Below are 23,203 nucleotides of genomic sequence, written 5' to 3' on the forward strand. Positions count from 1 at the left end.
AAGGTACTGTTTTCTATCAGTTGGCAAGGTGCGCACACAATCCCAGTGTGGTACAGCTTGCTTCTTCACCTTCCCGAAGCTGCCGCTCTCGCCGGCTCCCGGAGCCCAAGAAGCGGCTTCTTCGCGCAAAGACGATTGTGCCGCTCACAGTGCTCTCCTTAGCGCGGCTTCTGCCGAAAGACGCCCGGCAGCGGCTCTTAGCTCCGAAGAGCATCCTACCTTCGTCTTTCGCGTCTTTTGTAGTCTACATCTCGGCAAAACGCTTTCCCACTCTGTCTGGCTAGGAAAAACTGTGCCAGCACAGAAAACATCTCCCATCGTGTTCTAGACGTTGCAGAGATGTCTGCCAAGTGTTTGGCAGGAAGAAAAGAAAAGTTGTCCAAAACAGCTTCCAATCGAATGTTCATGTGATTGGAAAAGCCAGGAGAGTGCAAAGGTACTGTTTTCTATCAGTTGGCAAGGTGCGCACACAATCCCAGTGTTGTACAGCTTGCTTCTTCACCTTCCCGAAGCTGCCGCTCTCGCCGGCTCCCGGAGCCCAAGAAGCGGCTTCTTCGCGCAAAGACGATTGTGCCGCTCACAGTGCTCTCCTTAGCGCGGCTTCTGCCGAAAGACGCCCGGCAGCGGCTCTTAGCTCCGGAGAGCATCCTACCTTCGTCTTTAGCTCCTCTTCTCATCTACATCTCGGCAAAAAGCTTTTCCACTCTGTCTGGCTAGGAAAAACTGTGCCAGCACAGAAAACATATCCCATCGTGTTCTAGACGTTGCAGAGATATCTGCCTAGTGTTTGGCAGGAAGAAAAGAAAAGTTGTCCAAAACAGCTTCCAATCGAATGTTCATGTGATTGGAAAAGCCAGGAGAGTGCAAAGGTACTGTTTTCTATCAGTTGGCAAGGTGCGCACACAATCCCAGTGTTGTACAGCTTGCTTCTTCACCTTCCCGAAGCTGCCGCTCTCGCCGGCTCCCGGAGCCCAAGAAGCGGCTTCTTCGCGCAAAGACGATTGTGCCGCTCACAGTGCTCTCCTTAGCGCGGCTTCTGCCGAAAGACGCCCGGCAGCGGCTCTTAGCTCCGAAGAGCATCCTACCTTCGTCTTTCGCGTCTTTTGTAGTCTACATCTCGGCAAAAAGCTTTTCCACTCTGTCTGTCTAGGAAAAACTGTGCCAGCACAGAAAACATCTCCCATCGTGTTCTAGACGTTGCAGAGATGTCTGCCAAGTGTTTGGCAGGAAGAAAAGAAAAGTTGTCCAAAACAGCTTCCAATCGAATGTTCATGTGATTGGAAAAGCCAGGAGAGTGCAAAGGTACTGTTTTCTATCAGTTGGCAAGGTGCGCACACAATCCCAGTGTGGTACAGCTTGCTTCTTCACCTTCCCGAAGCTGCCGCTCTCGCCGGCTCCCGGAGCCCAAGAAGCGGCTTCTTCGCGCAAAGACGATTGTGCCGCTCACAGTGCTCTCCTTAGCGCGGCTTCTGCCGAAAGACGCCCGGCAGCGGCTCTTAGCTCCGGAGAGCATCCTACCTTCGTCTTTCGCGTCTTTTGTAGTCTACATCTCGGCAAAACGCTTTCCCACTCTGTCTGGCTAGGAAAAACTGTGCCAGCACAGAAAACATCTCCCATCGTGTTCTAGACGTTGCAGAGATGTCTGCCAAGTGTTTGGCAGGAAGAAAAGAAAAGTTGTCCAAAACAGCTTCCAATCGAATGTTCATGTGATTGGAAAAGCCAGGAGAGTGCAAAGGTACTGTTTTCTATCAGTTGGCAAGGTGCGCACACAATCCCAGTGTTGTACAGCTTGCTTCTTCACCTTCCCGAAGCTGCCGCTCTCGCCGGCTCCCGGAGCCCAAGAAGCGGCTTCTTCGCGCAAAGACGATTGTGCCGCTCACAGTGATCTCCTTAGCGCGGCTTCTGCCGAAAGACGCCCGGCAGCGGCTCTTAGCTCCGGAGAGCATCCTACCTTCGTCTTTCGCGTCTTTTGTTGTCTACATCTCGGCAAAACGCTTTCCCACTCTGTCTGGCTAGGAAAAACTGTGCCAGCACAGAAAACATATCCCATCGTGTTCTAGACGTTGCAGAGATGTCTGCCTAGTGTTTGGCAGGAAGAAAAGAAAAGTTGTCCAAAACAGCTTCCAATCGAATGTTCATGTGATTGGAAAAGCCAGGAGAGTGCAAAGGTACTGTTTTCTATCAGTTGGCAAGGTGCGCACACAATCCCAGTGTTGTACAGCTTGCTTCTTCACCTTCCCGAAGCTGCCGCTCTCGCCGGCTCCCGGAGCCCAAGAAGCGGCTTCTTCGCGCAAAGACGATTGTGCCGCTCACAGTGCTCTCCTTAGCGCGGCTTCTGCCGAAAGACGCCCGGCAGCGGCTCTTAGCTCCGGAGAGCATCCTACCTTCGTCTTTAGCTCCTCTTCTCATCTACATCACGGCAAAAAGCTTTTCCACTCTGTCTGGCTAGGAAAAACTGTGCCAGAATAGAAAACATCTCCCATCGTGTTCTAGACGTTGCAGAGATGTCTGCCAAGTGTTTGGCAGGAAGAAAAGAAAAGTTGTCCAAAACAGCTTCCAATCGAATGTTCATGTGATTGGAAAAGCCAGGAGAGTGCAAAGGTACTGTTTTCTATCAGTTGGCAAGGTGCACACACAATCCCAGTGTGGTACAGCTTGCTTCTTCACCTTCCCGAAGCTGCCGCTCTCGCCGGCTCCCGGAGCCCAAGAAGCGGCTTCTTCGCGCAAAGACGATTGTGCCGCTCACAGTGCTCTCCTTAGGGCGGCTTCTGCCGAAAGACGCCCGGTAGCGGCTCTTAGCTCCGGAGAGCATCCTACCTTCGTCTTTCGCGTCTTTTCTTGTCTACATCTCAGCAAAACGCTTTCCCACTCTGTCTGGCTAGGAAAAACTGTGCCAGCACAGAAAACATCTCCCATCATGTTCTAGAAGTTGCAGAGTTGTCTGCCAAGTGTTTGGCAGGAAGAAAAGAAAAGTTGTCCAAAACAGCTTCCAATCGAATGTTCATGTGATTGGAAAAGTCAGGAGAGTGCAAAGGTACTGTTTTCTATCAGTTGGCAAGGTGCGCACACAATCCCAGTGTTGTACAGCTTGCTTCTTCACCTTCCCGAAGCTGCCGCTCTCGCCGGCTCCCGGAGCCCAAGAAGCGGCTTCTTCGCGCAAAGACGATTGTGCCGCTCACAGTGCTCTCCTTAGCGCAGCTTCTGCCGAAAGACGCCCGGCAGCGGCTCTTAGCTCCGGAGAGCATCCTACCTTCGTCTTTAGCTCCTCTTCTCATCTACATCTCGGCAAAAAGCTTTTCCACTCTGTCTGGCTAGGAAAAACTGTGCCAGCACAGAAAACATCTCCCATCGTGTTCTAGACGTTGCAGAGATGTCTGCCAAGTGTTTGGCAGGAAGAAAAGAAAAGTTGTCCAAAACAGCTTCCAATCGAATGTTCATGTGATTGGAAAAGCCAGGAGAGTGCAAAGGTACCGTTTTCTATCAGTTGGCAAGGTGCGCACACAATCCCAGTGTTGTACAGCTTGCTTCTTCACCTTCCCGAAGCTGCCGCTCTCGCCGGCTCCCGGAGCCCAAGAAGCGGCTTCTTCGCGCAAAGACGATTGTGCCGCTCACAGTGCTCTCCTTAGCGCAGCTTCTGCCGAAAGACGCCCGGCAGCGGCTCTTAGCTCCGAAGAGCATCCTACCTTCGTCTTTCGCGTCTTTTGTAGTCTACATCTCGGCAAAACGCTTTCCCACTCTGTCTGGCTAGGAAAAACTGTGCCAGCACAGAAAACATCTCCCATCGTGTTCTAGACGTTGCAGAGATGTCTGCCAAGTGTTTGGCAGGAAGAAAAGAAAAGTTGTCCAAAACAGCTTCCAATCGAATGTTCATGTGATTGGAAAAGCCAGGAGAGTGCAAAGGTACTGTTTTCTATCAGTTGGCAAGGTGCGCACACAATCCCAGTGTTGTACAGCTTGCTTCTTCACCTTCCCGAAGCTGCCGCTCTCGCCGGCTCCCGGAGCCCAAGAAGCGGCTTCTTCGCGCAAAGACGATTGTGCCGCTCACAGTGCTCTCCTTAGCGCGGCTTCTGCCGAAAGACGCCCGGCAGCGGCTCTTAGCTCCGAAGAGCATCCTACCTTCGTCTTTCGCGTCTTTTGTAGTCTACATCTCGGCAAAAAGCTTTTCCACTCTGTCTGTCTAGGAAAAACTATGCCAGCACAGAAAACATCTCCCATCGTGTTCTAGACGTTGCAGAGATGTCTGCCAAGTGTTTGGCAGGAAGAAAAGAAAAGTTGTCCAAAACAGCTTCCAATCGAATGTTCATGTGATTGGAAAAGCCAGGAGAGTGCAAAGGTACTGTTTTCTATCAGTTGGCAAGGTGCGCACACAATCCCAGTGTTGTACAGCTTGCTTCTTCACCTTCCCGAAGCTGCCGCTCTCGCCGGCTCCCGGAGCCCAAGAAGCGGCTTCTTCGCGCAAAGACGATTGTGCCGCTCACAGTGCTCTCCTTAGCGCGGCTTCTGCCGAAAGACGCCCGGCAGCGGCTCTTAGCTCCGGAGAGCATCCTACCTTCGTCTTTCGCGTCTTTTGTTGTCTACATCTCGGCAAAACGCTTTCCCACTCTGTCTGGCTAGGAAAAACTGTGCCAGCACAGAAAACATATCCCATCGTGTTCTAGACGTTGCAGAGATGTCTGCCTAGTGTTTGGCAGGAAGAAAAGAAAAGTTGTCCAAAACAGCTTCCAATCGAATGTTCATGTGATTGGAAAAGCCAGGAGAGTGCAAAGGTACTGTTTTCTATCAGTTGGCAAGGTGCGCACACAATCCCAGTGTTGTACAGCTTGCTTCTTCACCTTCCCGAAGCTGCCGCTCTCGCTGGCTCCCGGAGCCCAAGAAGCGGCTTCTTCGCGCAAAGACGATTGTGCCGCTCACAGTGCTCTCCTTAGCGCGGCTTCTGCCGAAAGACGCCCGGCAGCGGCTCTTAGCTCCGGAGAGCATCCTACCTTCGTCTTTAGCTCCTCTTCTCATCTACATCACGGCGAAAAGCTTTTCCACTCTGTCGGGCTAGGAAAAACTGTGCCAGCACAGAAAACATCTCCCATCGTGTTCTAGAAGTTGCACAGATGTCTGCCAAGTGTTTGGCAGGAAGAAAAGAAAAGTTGTCCAAAACAGCTTCCAATCGAATGTTCATGTGATTGGAAAAGTCAGGAGAGTGCAAAGGTACCGTTTTCTATCAGTTGGCAAGGTGCGCACACAATCCCAGTGTTGTACAGCTTGCTTCTTCACCTTCCCGAAGCTGCCGCTCTCGCCGGCTCCCGGAGCCCAAGAAGCGGCTTCTTCGCGCAAAGACGATTGTGCCGCTCACAGTGCTCTCCTTAGCGCGGCTTCTGCCGAAAGACGCCCGGCAGCGGCTCTTAGCTCCGGAGAGCATCCTACCTTCGTCTTTAGCTCCTCTTCTCATCTACATCACGGCAAAAAGCTTTTCCACTCTGTCTGGCTAGGAAAAACTGTGCCAGCACAGAAAACATCTCCCATCGTGTTCTAGAAGTTGCACAGATGTCTGCCAAGTGTTTGGCAGGAAGAAAAGAAAAGTTGTCCAAAACAGCTTCCAATCGAATGTTCATGTGATTGGAAAAGCCAGGAGAGTGCAAAGGTACTGTTTTCTATCAGTTGGCAAGGTGCGCACACAATCCCAGTGTTGTACAGCTTGCTTCTTCACCTTCCCGAAGCTGCCGCTCTCGCCGGCTCTCGGAGCCCAAGAAGCGGCTTCTTCGCGCAAAGACGATTGTGCCGCTCACAGTGCTCTCCTTAGCGCGGCTTCTGCCGAAAGACGCCCGGCAGCGGCTCTTAGCTCCGAAGAGCATCCTACCTTCGTCTTTCGCGTCTTTTGTTGTCTACATCTCGGCAAAACGCTTTCCCACTCTGTCTGGCTAGGAAAAACTGTGCCAGCACAGAAAACATCTCCCATCGTGTTCTAGACGTTGCAGAGATGTCTGCCAAGTGTTTGGCAGGAAGAAAAGAAAAGTTGTCCAAAACAGCTTCCAATCGAATGTTCATGTGATTGGAAAAGCCAGGAGAGTGCAAAGGTACTGTTTTCTATCAGTTGGCAAGGTGCGCACACAATCCCAGTGTTGTACAGCTTGCTTCTTCACCTTCCCGAAGCTGCCGCTCTCGCCGGCTCCCGGAGCCCAAGAAGCGGCTTCTTCGCGCAAAGACGATTGTGCCGCTCACAGTGCTCTCCTTAGCGCGGCTTCTGCCGAAAGACGCCCGGCAGCGTCTCTTAGCTCCGGAGAGCATCCTACCTTCGTCTTTAGCTCCTCTTCTCATCTACATCTCGGCAAAAAGCTTTTCCAATCTGCTTGTCTAGGAAAAACTGTGCCAGCACAGAAAACATCTCCCATCGTGTTCTAGACGTTGCAGAGATGTCTGCCAAGTGTTTGGCAGGAAGAAAAGAAAAGTTGTCCAAAACAGCTTCCAATCGAATGTTCATGTGATTGGAAAAGCCAGGAGAGTGCAAAGGTACTGTTTTCTATCAGTTGGCAAGGTGCGCACACAATCCCAGTGTGGTACAGCTTGCTTCTTCACCTTCCCGAAGCTGCCGCTCTCGCCGGCTCCCGGAGCCCAAGAAGCGGCTTCTTCACGCAAAGACGATTGTGCCGCTCACAGTGCTCTCCTTAGGGCGGCTTCTGCCGAAAGACGCCCGGTAGCGGCTCTTAGCTCCGGAGAGCATCCTACCTTTGTCTTTCGCGTCTTTTGTTGTCTACATCTCAGCAAAACGCTTTCCCACTCTGTCTGGCTAGGAAAAACTGTGCCAGCACAGAAAACATCTCCCATCATGTTCTAGAAGTTGCAGAGATGTCTGCCAAGTGTTTGGCAGGAAGAAAAGAAAAGTTGTCCAAAACAGCTTCCAATCGAATGTTCATGTGATTGGAAAAGTCAGGAGAGTGCAAAGGTACTGTTTTCTATCAGTTGGCAAGGTGCACACACAATCCCAGTGTTGTACAGCTTGCTTCTTCACCTTCCCGAAGCTGCCGCTCTCGCCGGCTCCCGGAGCCCAAGAAGCGGCTTCTTCGCGCAAAGACGATTGTGCCGCTCACAGTGCTCTCCTTAGCGCGGCTTCTGCCGAAAGACGCCCGGCAGCGGCTCTTAGCTCCGGAGAGCATCCTACCTTCGTCTTTAGCTCCTCTTCTCATCTACATCTCGGCAAAAAGCTTTTCCACTCTGTCTGGCTAGGAAAAACTGTGCCAGCACAGAAAACATCTCCCATCGTGTTCTAGACGTTGCAGAGATGTCTGCCAAGTGTTTGGCAGGAAGAAAAGAAAAGTTGTCCAAAACAGCTTCCAATCGAATGTTCATGTGATTGGATAAGTCAGGAGAGTGCAAAGGTACCGTTTTCTATCAGTTGGCAAGGTGCGCACACAATCCCAGTGTTGTACAGCTTGCTTCTTCACCTTCCCGAAGCTGCCGCTCTCGCCGGCTCCCGGAGCCCAAGAAGCGGCTTCTTCGCGCAAAGACGATTGTGCCGCTCACAGTGCTCTCCTTAGCGCGGCTTCTGCCGAAAGACGCCCGGCAGCGGCTCTTAGCTCCGAAGAGCATCCTACCTTCGTCTTTCGCGTCTTTTGTAGTCTACAACTCGGCAAAAAGCTTTTCCACTCTGTCTGTCTAGGAAAAACTGTGCCAGCACAGAAAACATCTCCCATCGTGTTCTAGACGTTGCAGAGATGTCTGCCAAGTGTTTGGCAGGAAGAAAAGAAAAGTTGTCCAAAACAGCTTCCAATCGAATGTTCATGTGATTGGAAAAGCCAGGAGAGTGCAAAGGTACTGTTTTCTATCAGTTGGCAAGGTGCGCACACAATCCCAGTGTGGTACAGCTTGCTTCTTCACCTTCCCGAAGCTGCCGCTCTCGCCGGCTCCCGGAGCCCAAGAAGCGGCTTCTTCGCGCAAAGACGATTGTGCCGCTCACAGTGCTCTCCTTAGCGCGGCTTCTGCCGAAAGACGCCCGGCAGCGGCTCTTAGCTCCGAAGAGCATCCTACCTTCGTCTTTCGCGTCTTTTGTAGTCTACATCTCGGTAAAACGCTTTCCCACTCTGTCTGGCTAGGAAAAACTGTGCCAGAATAGAAAACATCTCCCATCGTGTTCTAGACGTTGCAGAGATGTCTGCCAAGTGTTTGGCAGGAAGAAAAGAAAAGTTGTCCAAAACAGCTTCCAATCGAATGTTCATGTGATTGGAAAAGCCAGGAGAGTGCAAAGGTACTGTTTTCTATCAGTTGGCAAGGTGCGCACACAATCCCAGTGTTGTACAGCTTGCTTCTTCACCTTCCCGAAGCTGCCGCTCTCGCCGGCTCCCGGAGCCCAAGAAGCGGCTTCTTCGCGCAAAGACGATTGTGCCGCTCACAGTGCTCTCCTTAGCGCGGCTTCTGCCGAAAGACGCCCGGCAGCGGCTCTTAGCTCCGGAGAGCATCCTACCTTCGTCTTTAGCTCCTCTTCTCATCTACATCTCGGCAAAAAGCTTTTCCACTCTGTCTGGCTAGGAAAAACTGTGCCAGCACAGAAAACATCTCCCATCGTGTTCTAGAAGTTGCAGAGATGTCTGCCAAGTGTTTGGCAGGAAGAAAAGAAAAGTTGTCCAAAACAGCTTCCAATCGAATGTTCATGTGATTGGAAAAGTCAGGAGAGTGCAAAGGTACCGTTTTCTATCAGTTGGCAAGGTGCGCACACAATCCCAGTGTTGTACAGCTTGCTTCTTCACCTTCCCGAAGCTGCCGCTCTCGCCGGCTCCCGGAGCCCAAGAAGCGGCTTCTTCGCGCAAAGACGATTGTGCCGCTCACAGTGCTCTCCTTAGCGCGGCTTCTGCCGAAAGACGCCCGGTAGCGGCTCTTAGCTCCGGAGAGCATCCTACCTTCGTCTTTAGCTCCTCTTCTCATCTACATCTCGGCAAAAAGCTTTTCCACTCTGTCTGTCTAGGAAAAACTGTGCCAGCACAGAAAACATCTCCCATCGTGTTCTAGACGTTGCAGAGATGTCTGCCAAGTGTTTGGCAGGAAGAAAAGAAAAGTTGTCCAAAACAGCTTCCAATCGAATGTTCATGTGATTGGAAAAGCCAGGAGAGTGCAAAGGTACTGTTTTCTATCAGTTGGCAAGGTGCGCACACAATCCCAGTGTTGTACAGCTTGCTTCTTCACCTTCCCGAAGCTGCCGCTCTCGCCGGCTCCCGGAGCCCAAGAAGCGGCTTCTTCGCGCAAAGACGATTGTGCCGCTCACAGTGCTCTCCTTAGCGCGGCTTCTGCCGAAAGACGCCCGGCAGCGGCTCTTAGCTCCGAAGAGCATCCTACCTTCGTCTTTCGCGTCTTTTGTAGTCTACATCTCGGCAAAAAGCTTTTCCACTCTGTCTGTCTAGGAAAAACTGTGCCAGCACAGAAAACATCTCCCATCGTGTTCTAGAAGTTGCAGAGATGTCTGCCAAGTGTTTGGCAGGAAGAAAAGAAAAGTTGTCCAAAACAGCTTCCAATCGAATGTTCATGTGATTGGAAAAGCCAGGAGAGTGCAAAGGTACTGTTTTCTATCAGTTGGCAAGGTGCGCACACAATCCCAGTGTGGTACAGCTTGCTTCTTCACCTTCCCGAAGCTGCCGCTCTCGCCGGCTCCCGGAGCCCAAGAAGCGGCTTCTTCGCGCAAAGACGATTGTGCCGCTCACAGTGCTCTCCTTAGCGCGGCTTCTGCCGAAAGACGCCCGGCAGCGGCTCTTAGCTCCGGAGAGCATCCTACCTTCGTCTTTCGCGTCTTTTGTTGTCTACATCTCGGCAAAACGCTTTCCCACTCTGTCTGGCTAGGAAAAACTGTGCCAGCACAGAAAACATATCCCATCGTGTTCTAGACGTTGCAGAGATGTCTGCCTAGTGTTTGGCAGGAAGAAAACAAAAGTTGTCTAAAACAGCTTCCAATCGAATGTTCATGTGATTGGAAAAGCCAGGAGAGTGCAAAGGTACTGTTTTCTATCAGTTGGCAAGGTGCGCACACAATCCCAGTGTTGTACAGCTTGCTTCTTCACCTTCCCGAAGCTGCCGCTCTCGCCGGCTCCCGGAGCCCAAGAAGCGGCTTCTTCGCGCAAAGACGATTGTGCCGCTCACAGTGCTCTCCTTAGCGCGGCTTCTGCCGAAAGACGCCCGGCAGCGGCTCTTAGCTCCGGAGAGCATCCTACCTTCGTCTTTAGCTCCTCTTCTCATCTACATCACGGCAAAAAGCTTTTCCACTCTGTCTGGCTAGGAAAAACTGTGCCAGCACAGAAAACATCTCCCATCGTGTTCTAGAAGTTGCACAGATGTCTGCCTAGTGTTTGGCAGGAAGAAAAGAAAAGTTGTCCAAAACAGCTTCCAATCGAATGTTCATGTGATTGGAAAAGCCAGGAGAGTGCAAAGGTACTGTTTTCTATCAGTTGGCAAGGTGCGCACACAATCCCAGTGTTGTACAGCTTGCTTCTTCACCTTCCCGAAGCTGCCGCTCTCGCCGGCTCCCGGAGCCCAAGAAGCGGCTTCTTCGCGCAAAGACGATTGTGCCGCTCACAGTGCTCTCCTTAGCGCGGCTTCTGCCGAAAGACGCCCGGCAGCGGCTCTTAGCTCCGGAGAGCATCCTACCTTCGTCTTTCACGTCTTTTGTTGTCTACATCTCGGCAAAACGCTTTCCCACTCTGTCTGGCTAGGAAAAACAGTGCCAGCACAGAAAACATATCCCATCGTGTTCTAGACGTTGCAGAGATGTCTGCCAAGTGTTTGGCAGGAAGAAAAGAAAAGTTGTCCAAAACAGCTTCCAATCGAATGTTCATGTGATTGGAAAAGCCAGGAGAGTGCAAAGGTACTGTTTTCTATCAGTTGGCAAGGTGCGCGCACAATCCCAGTGTTGTACAGCTTGCTTCTTCACCTTCCCGAAGCTGCCGCTCTCGCCGGCTCCCGGAGCCCAAGAAGCGGCTTCTTCGCGCAAAGACGATTGTGCCGCTCACAGTGCTCTCCTTAGCGCGGCTTCTGCCGAAAGACGCCCGGCAGCGGCTCTTAGCTCCGGAGAGCATCCTACCTTCGTCTTTCACGTCTTTTGTTGTCTACATCTCGGCAAAACACTTTCCCACTCTGTCTGGCTAGGAAAAACTGTGCCAGCACAGAAAACATCTCCCATCGTGTTCTAGACGTTGCAGAGATGTCTGCCAAGTGTTTGGCAGGAAGAAAAGAAAAGTTGTCCAAAACAGCTTCCAATCGAATGTTCATGTGATTGGAAAAGTCAGGAGAGTGCAAAGGTACCGTTTTCTATCAGTTGGCAAGGTGCGCACACAATCCCAGTGTTGTACAGCTTGCTTCTTCACCTTCCCGAAGCTGCCGCTCTCGCCGGCTCCCGGAGCCCAAGAAGCGGCTTCTTCGCGCAAAGACGATTGTGCCGCTCACAGTGCTCTCCTTAGCGCGGCTTCTGCCGAAAGACGCCCGGCAGCGGCTCTTAGCTCCGGAGAGCATCCTACCTTCGTCTTTAGCTCCTCTTCTCATCTACATCACGGCAAAAAGCTTTTCCACTCTGTCTGGCTAGGAAAAACTGTGCCAGCACAGAAAACATCTCCCATCGTGTTCTAGAAGTTGCAGAGATGTCTGCCAAGTGTTTGGCAGGAAGAAAAGAAAAGTTGTCCAAAACAGCTTCCAATCGAATGTTCATGTGATTGGAAAAGCCAGGAGAGTGCAAAGGTACTGTTTTCTATCAGTTGGCAAGGTGCGCGCACAATCCCAGTGTTGTACAGCTTGCTTCTTCACCTTCCCAAAGCTGCCGCTCTCGCCGGCTCCCGGAGCCCAAGAAGCGGCTTCTTCGCGCAAAGACGATTGTGCCGCTCACAGTGCTCTCCTTAGCGCGGCTTCTGCCGAAAGACGCCCGGCAGCGGCTCTTAGCTCCGGAGAGCATCCTACCTTCGTCTTTCGCGTCTTCTGTTGTCTACATCTCGGCACAACGCTTTCCCACTCTGTCTGGCTAGGAAAAACTGTGCCAGCACAGAAAACATCTCCCATCGTGTTCTAGACGTTGCAGAGATGTCTGCCAAGTGTTTGGCAGGAAGAAAAGAAAAGTTGTCCAAAACAGCTTCCAATCGAATGTTCATGTGATTGGAAAAGCCAGGAGAGTGCAAAGGTACTGTTTTGTATCAGTTGGCGAGGTGCGCACACAATCCCAGTGTTGTACAGCTTGCTTCTTCACCTTCCCGAAGCTGCCGCTCTCGCCGGCTCCCGGAGCCCAAGAAGCGGCTTCTTCGCGCAAAGACGATTGTGCCGCTCACAGTGCTCTCCTTAGCGCGGCTTCTGCCGAAAGACGCCCGGAAGCGGCTCTTAGCTCCGAAGAGCATCCTACCTTCGTCTTTAGCTCCTCTTCTCATCTACATCTCGGCAAAAAGCTTTTCCACTCTGTCTGTCTAGGAAAAACTGTGCCAGCACAGAAAACATCTCCCATCGTGTTCTAGAAGTTGCAGAGATGTCTGCCAAGTGTTTGGCAGGAAGAAAAGAAAAGTTGTCCAAAACAGCTTCCAATCGAATGTTCATGTGATTGGAAAAGCCAGGAGAGTGCAAAGGTACTGTTTTCTATCAGTTGGCAAGGTGCGCACACAATCCCAGTGTTGTACAGCTTGCTTCTTCACCTTCCCGAAGCTGCCGCTCTCGCCGGCTCCCGGAGCCCAAGAAGCGGCTTCTTCGCGCAAAGACGATTGTGCCGCTCACAGTGCTCTCCTTAGCGCGGCTTCTGCCGAAAGACGCCCGGCAGCGGCTCTTAGCTCCGAAGAGCATCCTACCTTTGTCTTTCGCGTCTTTTGTTGTCTACATCTCGGCAAAACGCTTTCCCACTCTATCTGGCTAGGAAAAACTGTGCCAGCACAGAAAACATCTCCCATCATGTTCTAGAAGTTGCAGAGATGTCTGCCAAGTGTTTGGCAGGAAGAAAAGAAAAGTTGTCCAAAACAGCTTCCAATCGAATGTTCATGTGATTGGAAAAGCCAGGAGAGTGCAAAGGTACTGTTTTCTATCAGTTGGCAAGGTGCGCACACAATCCCAGTGTTGTACAGCTTGCTTCTTCACCTTCCCGAAGCTGCTGCTCTCGCCGGCTCCCGGAGCCCAAGAAGCGGCTTCTTCGCGCAAAGACAATTTTGCCGCTCACAGTGCTCTCCTTAGCGCGGCTTCTGCCGAAAGACGCCCGGCAGCGGCTCTTAGCTCCGGAGAGCATCCTACCTTCGTCTTTCACGTCTTTTGTTGTCTACATCTCGGCAAAACACTTTCCCACTCTGTCTGGCTAGGAAAAACTGTGCCAGCAAAGAAAACATATCCCATCGTGTTCTAGACGTTGCAGAGATGTCTGCCTAGTGTTTGGCAGGAAGAAAAGAAAAGTTGTCCAAAACAGCTTCCAATCGAATGTTCATGTGATTGGAAAAGCCAGGAGAGTGCAAAGGTACTGTTTTCTATCAGTTGGCAAGGTGCGCACACAATCCCAGTGTTGTACAGCTTGCTTCTTCACCTTCCCGAAGCTGCCGCTCTCGCCGGCTCCCGGAGCCCAAGAAGCGGCTTCTTCGCGCAAAGACGATTGTGCCGCTCACAGTGCTCTCCTTAGCGCGGCTTCTGCCGAAAGACGCCCGGCAGCGGCTCTTAGCTCCGGAGAGCATCCTACCTTCCTCTTTAGCTCCTCTTCTCATCTACATCTCGGCAAAATGCTTTTCCACTCTGTCTGTCTAGGAAAAACTGTGCCAGCACAGAAAACATCTCCCATCATGTTCTAGAAGTTGCAGAGATGTCTGCCAAGTGTTTGGCAGGAAGAAAAGAAAAGTTGTCCAAAACAGCTTCCAATCGAATGTTCATGTGATTGGAAAAGCCAGGAGAGTGCAAAGGTACCGTTTTCTATCAGTTGGCAAGGTGCGCACACAATCCCAGTGTTGTACAGCTTGCTTCTTCACCTTCCCGAAGCTGCCGCTCTCGCCGGCTCCCGGAGCCCAAGAAGCGGCTTCTTCGCGCAAAGACGATTGTGCCGCTCACAGTGCTCTCCTTAGCGCGGCTTCTGCCGAAAGACGCCCGGCAGCGGCTCTTAGCTCCGGAGAGCATCCTACCTTCGTCTTTCGCGTCTTTTGTTGTCTACATCTCGGCAAAACGCTTTCCCACTCTGTCTGGCTAGGAAAAACAGTGCCAGCACAGAAAACATCTCCCATCGTGTTCTAGACGTTGCAGAGATGTCTGCCAAGTGTTTGGCAGGAAGAAAAGAAAAGTTGTCCAAAACAGCTTCCAATCGAATGTTCATGTGATTGGAAAAGCCAGGAGAGTGCAAAGGTACTGTTTTCTATCAGTTGGCAAGGTGCGCACACAATCCCAGTGTTGTACAGCTTGCTTCTTCACCTTCCCGAAGCTGCCGCTCTCGCCGGCTCCCGGAGCCCAAGAAGCGGCTTCTTCGCGCAAAGACGATTGTGCCGCTCACAGTGCTCTCCTTAGCGCGGCTTCTGCCGAAAGACGCCCGGCAGCGGCTCTTAGCTCCGGAGAGCATCCTACCTTCGTCTTTAGCTCCTCTTCTCATCTACATCACGGCAAAAAGCTTTTCCACTCTGTCTGGCTAGGAAAAACTGTGCCAGCACAGAAAACATCTCCCATCGTGTTCTAGAAGTTGCAGAGATGTCTGCCAAGTGTTTGGCAGGAAGAAAAGAAAAGTTGTCCAAAACAGCTTCCAATCGAATGTTCATGTGATTGGAAAAGCCAGGAGAGTGCAAAGGTACTGTTTTCTATCAGTTGGCAAGGTGCGCGCACAATCCCAGTGTTGTACAGCTTGCTTCTTCACCTTCCCGAAGCTGCCGCTCTCGCCGGCTCCCGGAGCCCAAGAAGCGGCTTCTTCGCGCAAAGACGATTGTGCCGCTCACAGTGCTCTCCTTAGCGCGGCTTCTGCCGAAAGACGCCCGGCAGCGGCTCTTAGCTCCGGAGAGCATCCTACCTTCGTCTTTCGCGTCTTCTGTTGTCTACATCTCGGCAAAACACTTTCCCACTCTGTCTGGCTAGGAAAAACTGTGCCAGCACAGAAAACATCTCCCATCGTGTTCTAGACGTTGCAGAGATGTCTGCCAAGTGTTTGGCAGGAAGAAAAGAAAAGTTGTCCAAAACAGCTTCCAATCGAATGTTCATGTGATTGGAAAAGCCAGGAGAGTGCAAAGGTACTGTTTTGTATCAGTTGGCGAGGTGCGCACACAATCCCAGTGTTGTACAGCTTGCTTCTTCACCTTCCCGAAGCTGCCGCTCTCGCCGGCTCCCGGAGCCCAAGAAGCGGCTTCTTCGCGCAAAGACGATTGTGCCGCTCACAGTGCTCTCCTTAGCGCGGCTTCTGCCGAAAGACGCCCGGAAGCGGCTCTTAGCTCCGAAGAGCATCCTACCTTCGTCTTTAGCTCCTCTTCTCATCTACATCTCGGCAAAAAGCTTTTCCACTCTGTCTGTCTAGGAAAAACTGTGCCAGCACAGAAAACATCTCCCATCGTGTTCTAGAAGTTGCAGAGATGTCTGCCAAGTGTTTGGCAGGAAGAAAAGAAAAGTTGTCCAAAACAGCTTCCAATCGAATGTTCATGTGATTGGAAAAGCCAGGAGAGTGCAAAGGTACTGTTTTCTATCAGTTGGCAAGGTGCGCACACAATCCCAGTGTTGTACAGCTTGCTTCTTCACCTTCCCGAAGCTGCCGCTCTCGCCGGCTCCCGGAGCCCAAGAAGCGGCTTCTTCGCGCAAAGACGATTGTGCCGCTCACAGTGCTCTCCTTAGCGCGGCTTCTGCCGAAAGACGCCCGGCAGCGGCTCTTAGCTCCGAAGAGCATCCTACCTTTGTCTTTCGCGTCTTTTGTTGTCTACATCTCGGAAAAACGCTTTCCCACTCTATCTGGCTAGGAAAAACTGTGCCAGCACAGAAAACATCTCCCATCGTGTTCTAGACGTTGCAGAGATGTCTGCCTAGTGTTTGGCAGGAAGAAAAGAAAAGTTGTCCAAAACAGCTTCCAATCGAATGTTCATGTGATTGGAAAAGCCAGGAGAGTGCAAAGGTACTGTTTTCTATCAGTTGGCAAGGTGCGCACACAATCCCAGTGTTGTACAGCTTGCTTCTTCACCTTCCCGAAGCTGCCGCTCTCGCCGGCTCCCGGAGCCCAAGAAGCGGCTTCTTCGCGCAAAGACGATTGTGCCGCTCACAGTGCTCTCCTTAGCGCGGCTTCTGCCGAAAGACGCCCGGCAGCGGCTCTTAGCTCCGGAGAGCATCCTACCTTCTTCTTTCGCGTCTTTTGTTGTCTACATCTCAGCAAAACGCTTTCCCACTCTGTCTGGCTAGGAAAAACTGTGCCAGCACAGAAAACATCTCCCATCGTGTTCTAGAAGTTGAACAGATGTCTGCCAAGTGTTTGGCAGGAAGAAAAGAAAAGTTGTCCAAAACAGCTTCCAATCGAATGTTCATGTGATTGGAAAAGCCAGGAGAGTGCAAAGGTACTGTTTTCTATCAGTTGGCAAGGTGCGCACACAATCCCAGTGTTGTACAGCTTGCTTCTTCACCTTCCCGAAGCTGCCGCTCTCGCCGGCTCCCGGAGCCCAAGAAGCGGCTTCTTCGCGCAAAGACGATTGTGCCGCTCACAGTGCTCTCCTTAGCGCGGCTTCTGCCGAAAGACGCCCGGCAGCGGCTCTTAGCTCCGAAGAGCATCCTACCTTCCTCTTTAGCTCCTCTTCTCATCTACATCTCGGCAAAATGCTTTTCCACTCTGTCTGTCTAGGAAAAACTGTGCCAGCACAGAAAACATCTCCCATCATGTTCTAGAAGTTGCAGAGATGTCTGCCAAGTGTTTGGCAGGAAGAAAAGAAAAGTTGTCCAAAACAGCTTCCAATCGAATGTTCATGTGATTGGAAAAGCCAGGAGAGTGCAAAGGTACCGTTTTCTATCAGTTGGCAAGGTGCGCACACAATCCCAGTGTTGTACAGCTTGCTTCTTCACCTTCCCGAAGCTGCCGCTCTCGCCGGCTCCCGGAGCCCAAGAAGCGGCTTCTTCGCGCAAAGACGATTGTGCCGCTCACAGTGCTCTCCTTAGCGCGGCTTCTGCCGAAAGACGCCCGGCAGCGGCTCTTAGCTCCGGAGAGCATCCTACCTTCGTCTTTCGCGTCTTTTGTTGTCTACATCTCGGCAAAACGCTTTCCCACTCTGTCTGGCTAGGAAAAACAGTGCCAGCACAGAAAACATCTCCCATCGTGTTCTAGACGTTGCAGAGATGTCTGCCAAGTGTTTGGCAGGAAGAAAAGAAAAGTTGTCCAAAACAGCTTCCAATCGAATATTCATGTGATTGGAAAAGCCAGGAGAGTGCAAAGGTACTGTTTTGTATCAGTTGGCGAGGTGCGCACACAATCCCAGTGTGGTACAGCTTGCTTCTTCACCTTCCCGAAGCTGCCGCTCTCGCCGGCTCCCGGAGCCCAAGAAGCGGCTTCTTCGCGCAAAGACGATTGTGCCGCTCACAGTGCTCTCCTTAGCGCGGCTTCTGCCGAAAGACGCCCGGCAGCGGCTCTTAGCTCCGGAGAGCATCCTACCTTCGTCTTTAGCTCCTCTTCTCATCTACATCACGACAAAAAGCTTTTCCACTCTGTCTGGCTAGGAAAAACTGTGCCAGCACAGAAAACATCTCCCATCGTGTTCTAGAAGTTGCAGAGATGTCTGCCAAGTGTTTGGCAGGAAGAAAAGAAAAGTTGTCCAAAACAGCTTCCAATCGAATGTTCATGTGATTGGAAAAGCCAGGAGAGTGCAAAGGTACTGTTTTGTATCAGTTGGCAAGGTGCGCACACAATCCCAGTGTTGTACAGCTTGCTTCTTCACCTTCCCAAAGCTGCCGCTCTCGCCGGCTCCCGGAGCCCAAGAAGCGGCTTCTTCGCGCAAAGACGATTGTGCCGCTCACAGTGCTCTCCTTAGCGCGGCTTCTGCCGAAAGACGCCCGGCAGCGGCTCTTAGCTCCGGAGAGCATCCTACCTTCGTCTTTAGCTCCTCTTCTCATCTACATCTCGGCAAAAAGCTTTTCCACTCTGTCTGGCTAGGAAAAACTGTGCCAGCACAGAAAACATCTCCCATCATGTTCTAGAAGTTGCAGAGATGTCTGCCAAGTGTTTGGCAGGAAGAAAAGAAAAGTTGTCCAAAACAGCTTCCAATCGAATGTTCATGTGATTGGAAAAGCCAGGAGAGTGCAAAGGTACCGTTTTCTATCAGTTGGCAAGGTGCGCACACAATCCCAGTGTTGTACAGCTTGCTTCTTCACCTTCCCGAAGCTGCCGCTCTCGCCGGCTCCCGGAGCCCAAGAAGCGGCTTCTTCGCGCAAAGACGATTGTGCCGCTCACAGTGCTCTCCTTAGCGCGGCTTCTGCCGAAAGACGCCCGGCAGCGGCTCTTAGCTCCGGAGAGCATCCTACCTTCGTCTTTCGCGTCTTCTGTTGTCTACATCTCGGCAAAACGCTTTCCCACTCTGTCTGGCTAGGAAAAACTGTGCCAGCACAGAAAACATCTCCCATCGTGTTCTAGACGTTGCAGAGATGTCTGCCAAGTGTTTGGCAGGAAGAAAAGAAAAGTTGTCCAAAACAGCTTCCAATCGAATGTTCATGTGATTGGAAAAGCCAGGAGAGTGCAAAGGTACTGTTTTGTATCAGTTGGCGAGGTGCGCGCACAATCCCAGTGTTGTACAGCTTGCTTCTTCACCTTCCCGAAGCTGCCGCTCTCGCCGGCTCCCGGAGCCCAAGAAGCGGCTTCTTCGCGCAAAGACGATTGTGCCGCTCACAGTGCTCTCCTTAGCGCGGCTTCTGCCGAAAGACGCCCGGCAGCGGCTCTTAGCTCCGGAGAGCATCCTACCTTCGTCTTTAGCTCCTCTTCTCATCTACATCTCGGCAAAAAGCTTTTCCACTCTGTCTGGCTAGGAAAAACTGTGCCAGCACAGAAAACATCTCCCATCGTGTTCTAGAAGTTGCAGAGATGTCTGCCAAGTGTTTGGCAGGAAGAAAAGAAAAGTTGTCCAAAACAGCTTCCAATCGAATGTTCATGTGATTGGAAAAGCCAGGAGAGTGCAAAGGTACTGTTTTCTATCAGTTGGCAAAGTGCGCACACAATCCCAGTGTTGTACAGCTTGCTTCTTCACCTTCCCGAAGCTGCCGCTCTCGCCGGCTCCCGGAGCCCAAGAAGCGGCTTCTTCGCGCAAAGACGATTGTGCCGCTCACAGTGCTCTCCTTAGCGCGGCTTCTGCCGAAAGACGCCCGGGAGCGGCTCTTAGCTCCGAAGAGCATCCTACCTTTGTCTTTCGCGTCTTTTGTTGTCTACATCTCGGCAAAACGCTTTCCCACTCTATCTGGCTAGGAAAAACTGTGCCAGCACAGAAAACATCTCCCATCATGTTCTAGAAGTTGCAGAGATGTCTGCCAAGTGTTTGGCAGGAAGAAAAGAAAAGTTGTCCAAAACAGCTTCCAATCGAATGTTCATGTGATTGGAAAAGCCAGGAGAGTGCAAAGGTACTGTTTTCTATCAGTTGGCAAGGTGCGCACACAATCCCAGTGTTGTACAGCTTGCTTCTTCACCTTCCCGAAGCTGCCGCTCTCGCCGGCTCCCGGAGCCCAAGAAGCGGCTTCTTCGCGCAAAGACGATTGTGCCGCTCACAGTGCTCTCCTTAGCGCGGCTTCTGCCGAAAGACGCCCGGGAGCGGCTCTTAGCTCCGAAGAGCATCCTACCTTTGTCTTTCGCGTCTTTTGTTGTCTACATCTCGGCAAAACGCTTTCCCACTCTATCTGGCTAGGAAAAACTGTGCCAGCACAGGAAACATCTCCCATCGTGTTCTAGAAGTTGCAGAGATGTCTGCCAAGTGTTTGGCAGGAAGAAAAGAAAAGTTGTCCAAAACAGCTTCCAATCGAATGTTCATGTGATTGGAAAAGCCAGGAGAGTGCAAAGGTACCGTTTTCTATCAGTTGGCAAGGTGCGCACACAATCCCAGTGTTGTACAGCTTGCTTCTTCACCTTCCCGAAGCTGCCGCTCTCGCCGGCTCCCGGAGCCCAAGAAGCGGCTTCTTCGCGCAAAGACGATTGTGCCGCTCACAGTGCTCTCCTTAGCGCGGCTTCTGCCGAAAGACGCCCGGCAGCGGCTCTTAGCTCCGGAGAGCATCCTACCTTCGTCTTTCGCGTCTTCTGTTGTCTACATCTCGGCAAAACGCTTTCCCACTCTGTCTGGCTAGGAAAAACTGTGCCAGCACAGAAAACATCTCCCATCGTGTTCTAGACGTTGCAGAGATGTCTGCCAAGTGTTTGGCAGGAAGAAAAGAAAAGTTGTCCAAAACAGCTTCCAATCGAATGTTCATGTGATTGGAAAAGCCAGGAGAGTGCAAAGGTACTGTTTTCTATCAGTTGGCAAGGGGCGCGCACAATCCCAGTGTTGTACAGCTTGCTTCTTCACCTTCCCGAAGCTGCCGCTCTCGCCGGCTCCCGGAGCCCAAGAAGCGGCTTCTTCGCGCAAAGACGATTGTGCCGCTCACAGTGCTCTCCTTAGCGCGGCTTCTGCCGAAAGACGCCCGGCAGCGGCTCTTAGCTCCGGAGAGCATCCTACCTTCGTCTTTAGCTCCTCTTCTCATCTACATCTCGGCAAAAAGCTTTTCCACTCTGTCTGGCTAGGAAAAACTGTGCCAGCACAGAAAACATCTCCCATCGTGTTCTAGAAGTTGCAGAGATGTCTGCCAAGTGTTTGGCAGGAAGAAAAGAAAAGTTGTCCAAAACAGCTTCCAATCGAATGTTCATGTGATTGGAAAAGCCAGGAGAGTGCAAAGGTACCGTTTTCTATCAGTTGGCAAGGTGCGCACACAATCCCAGTGTTGTACAGCTTGCTTCTTCACCTTCCCGAAGCTGCCGCTCTCGCCGGCTCCCGGAGCCCAAGAAGCGGCTTCTTCGCGCAAAGACGATTGTGCCGCTCACAGTGCTCTCCTTAGCGCGGCTTCTGCCGAAAGACGCCCGGAAGCGGCTCTTAGCTCCGAAGGGCATCCTACCTTCGTCTTTAGCTCCTCTTCTCATCTACATCTCGGCAAAAAGCTTTTCCACTCTGTCTGTCTAGGAAAAACTGTGCCAGCACAGAAAACATCTCCCATCGTGTTCTAGAAGTTGCAGAGATGTCTGCCAAGTGTTTGGCAGGAAGAAAAGAAAAGTTGTCCAAAACAGCTTCCAATCGAATGTTCATGTGATTGGAAAAGCCAGGAGAGTGCAAAGGTACTGTTTTCTATCAGTTGGCAAGGTGCGCACACAATCCCAGTGTTGTACAGCTTGCTTCTTCACCTTCCCGAAGCTGCCGCTCTCGCCGGCTCCCGGAGCCCAAGAAGCGGCTTCTTCGCGCAAAGACGATTGTGCCGCTCACAGTGCTCTCCTTAGCGCGGCTTCTGCCGAAAGACGCCCGGCAGCGGCTCTTAGCTCCGAAGAGCATCCTACCTTTGTCTTTCGCGTCTTTTGTTGTCTACATCTCGGCAAAACGCTTTCCCACTCTATCTGGCTAGGAAAAACTGTGCCAGCACAGAAAACATCTCCCATCATGTTCTAGAAGTTGCAGAGATGTCTGCCAAGTGTTTGGCAGGAAGAAAAGAAAAGTTGTCCAAAACAGCTTCCAATCGAATGTTCATGTGATTGGAAAAGCCAGGAGAGTGCAAAGGTACTGTTTTCTATCAGTTGGCAAGGTGCGCACACAATCCCAGTGTTGTACAGCTTGCTTCTTCACCTTCCCGAAGCTGCCGCTCTCGCCGGCTCCCGGAGCCCAAGAAGCGGCTTCTTCGCGCAAAGACGATTTTGCCGCTCACAGTGCTCTCCTTAGCGCGGCTTCTGCCGAAAGACGCCCGGCAGCGGCTCTTAGCTCCGGAGAGCATCCTACCTTCGTCTTTCGCGTCTTTTGTTGTCTACATCTCGGCAAAAAGCTTTTCCACTCTGTCTGGCTAGGAAAAACTGTGCCAGCACAGAAATGATATCCCATCGTGTTCTAGACGTTGCAGAGATGTCTGCCTAGTGTTTGGCAGGAAGAAAAGAAAAGTTGTCCAAAACAGCTTCCAATCGAATGTTCATGTGATTGGAAAAGCCAGGAGAGTGCAAAGGTACCGTTTTCTATCAGTTGGCAAGGTGCGCACACAATCCCAGTGTTGTACAGCTTGCTTCTTCACCTTCCCGAAGCTGCCGCTCTCGCCGGCTCCCGGAGCCCAAGAAGCGGCTTCTTCGCGCAAAGACGATTGTGCCGCTCACAGTGTTCTCCTTAGCGCGGCTTCTGCCGAAAGACGCCCGGCAGCGGCTCTTAGCTCCGGAGAGCATCCTACCTTCGTCTTTAGCTCCTCTTCTCATCTACATCTCGGCAAAAAGCTTTTCCACTCTGTCTGGCTAGGAAAAACTGTGCCAGCACAGAAAACATCTCCCATCGTGTTCTAGAAGTTGCAGAGATGTCTGCCAAGTGTTTGGCAGGAAGAAAAGAAAAGTTGTCCAAAACAGCTTCCAATCGAATGTTCATGTGATTGGAAAAGCCAGGAGAGTGCAAAGGTACTGTTTTCTATCAGTTGGCAAGGTGCGCACACAATCCCAGTGTTGTACAGCTTGCTTCTTCACCTTCCCGAAGCTGCCGCTCTCGCCGGCTCCCGGAGCCCAAGAAGCGGCTTCTTCGCGCAAAGACGATTGTGCCGCTCACAGTGCTCTCCTTAGCGCGGCTTCTGCCGAAAGACGCCGGGCAGCGGCTCTTAGCTCCGGAGAGCATCCTACCTTCGTCTTTAGCTCCTCTTCTCATCTACATCACGGCAAAAAGCTTTTCCACTCTGTCTGGCTAGGAAAAACTGTGCCAGCACACAAAACATCTCCCATCGTGTTCTAGAAGTTGCACAGATGTCTGCCAAGTGTTTGGCAGGAAGAAAAGAAAAGTTGTCCAAAACAGCTTCCAATCGAATGTTCATGTGATTGGAAAAGCCAGGAGAGTGCAAAGGTACTGTTTTCTATCAGTTGGCAAGGTGCGCGCACAATCCCAGTGTTGTACAGCTTGCTTCTTCACCTTCCCGAAGCTGCCGCTCTCGCCGGCTCCCGGAGCCCAAGAAGCGGCTTCTTCGCGCAAAGACGATTGTGCCGCTCACAGTGCTCTTCTTAGCGCGGCTTCTGCCGAAAGACGCCCGGCAGCGGCTCTTAGCTCCGGAGAGCATCCTACCTTCGTCTTTCGCGTCTTTTGTTGTCTACATCTCG

Source organism: Melospiza melodia, chromosome W (genome assembly GCF_035770615.1).
Source record: "Melospiza melodia melodia isolate bMelMel2 chromosome W, bMelMel2.pri, whole genome shotgun sequence".
NCBI classification, from domain to species: Eukaryota; Metazoa; Chordata; class Aves; order Passeriformes; family Passerellidae; genus Melospiza; species Melospiza melodia.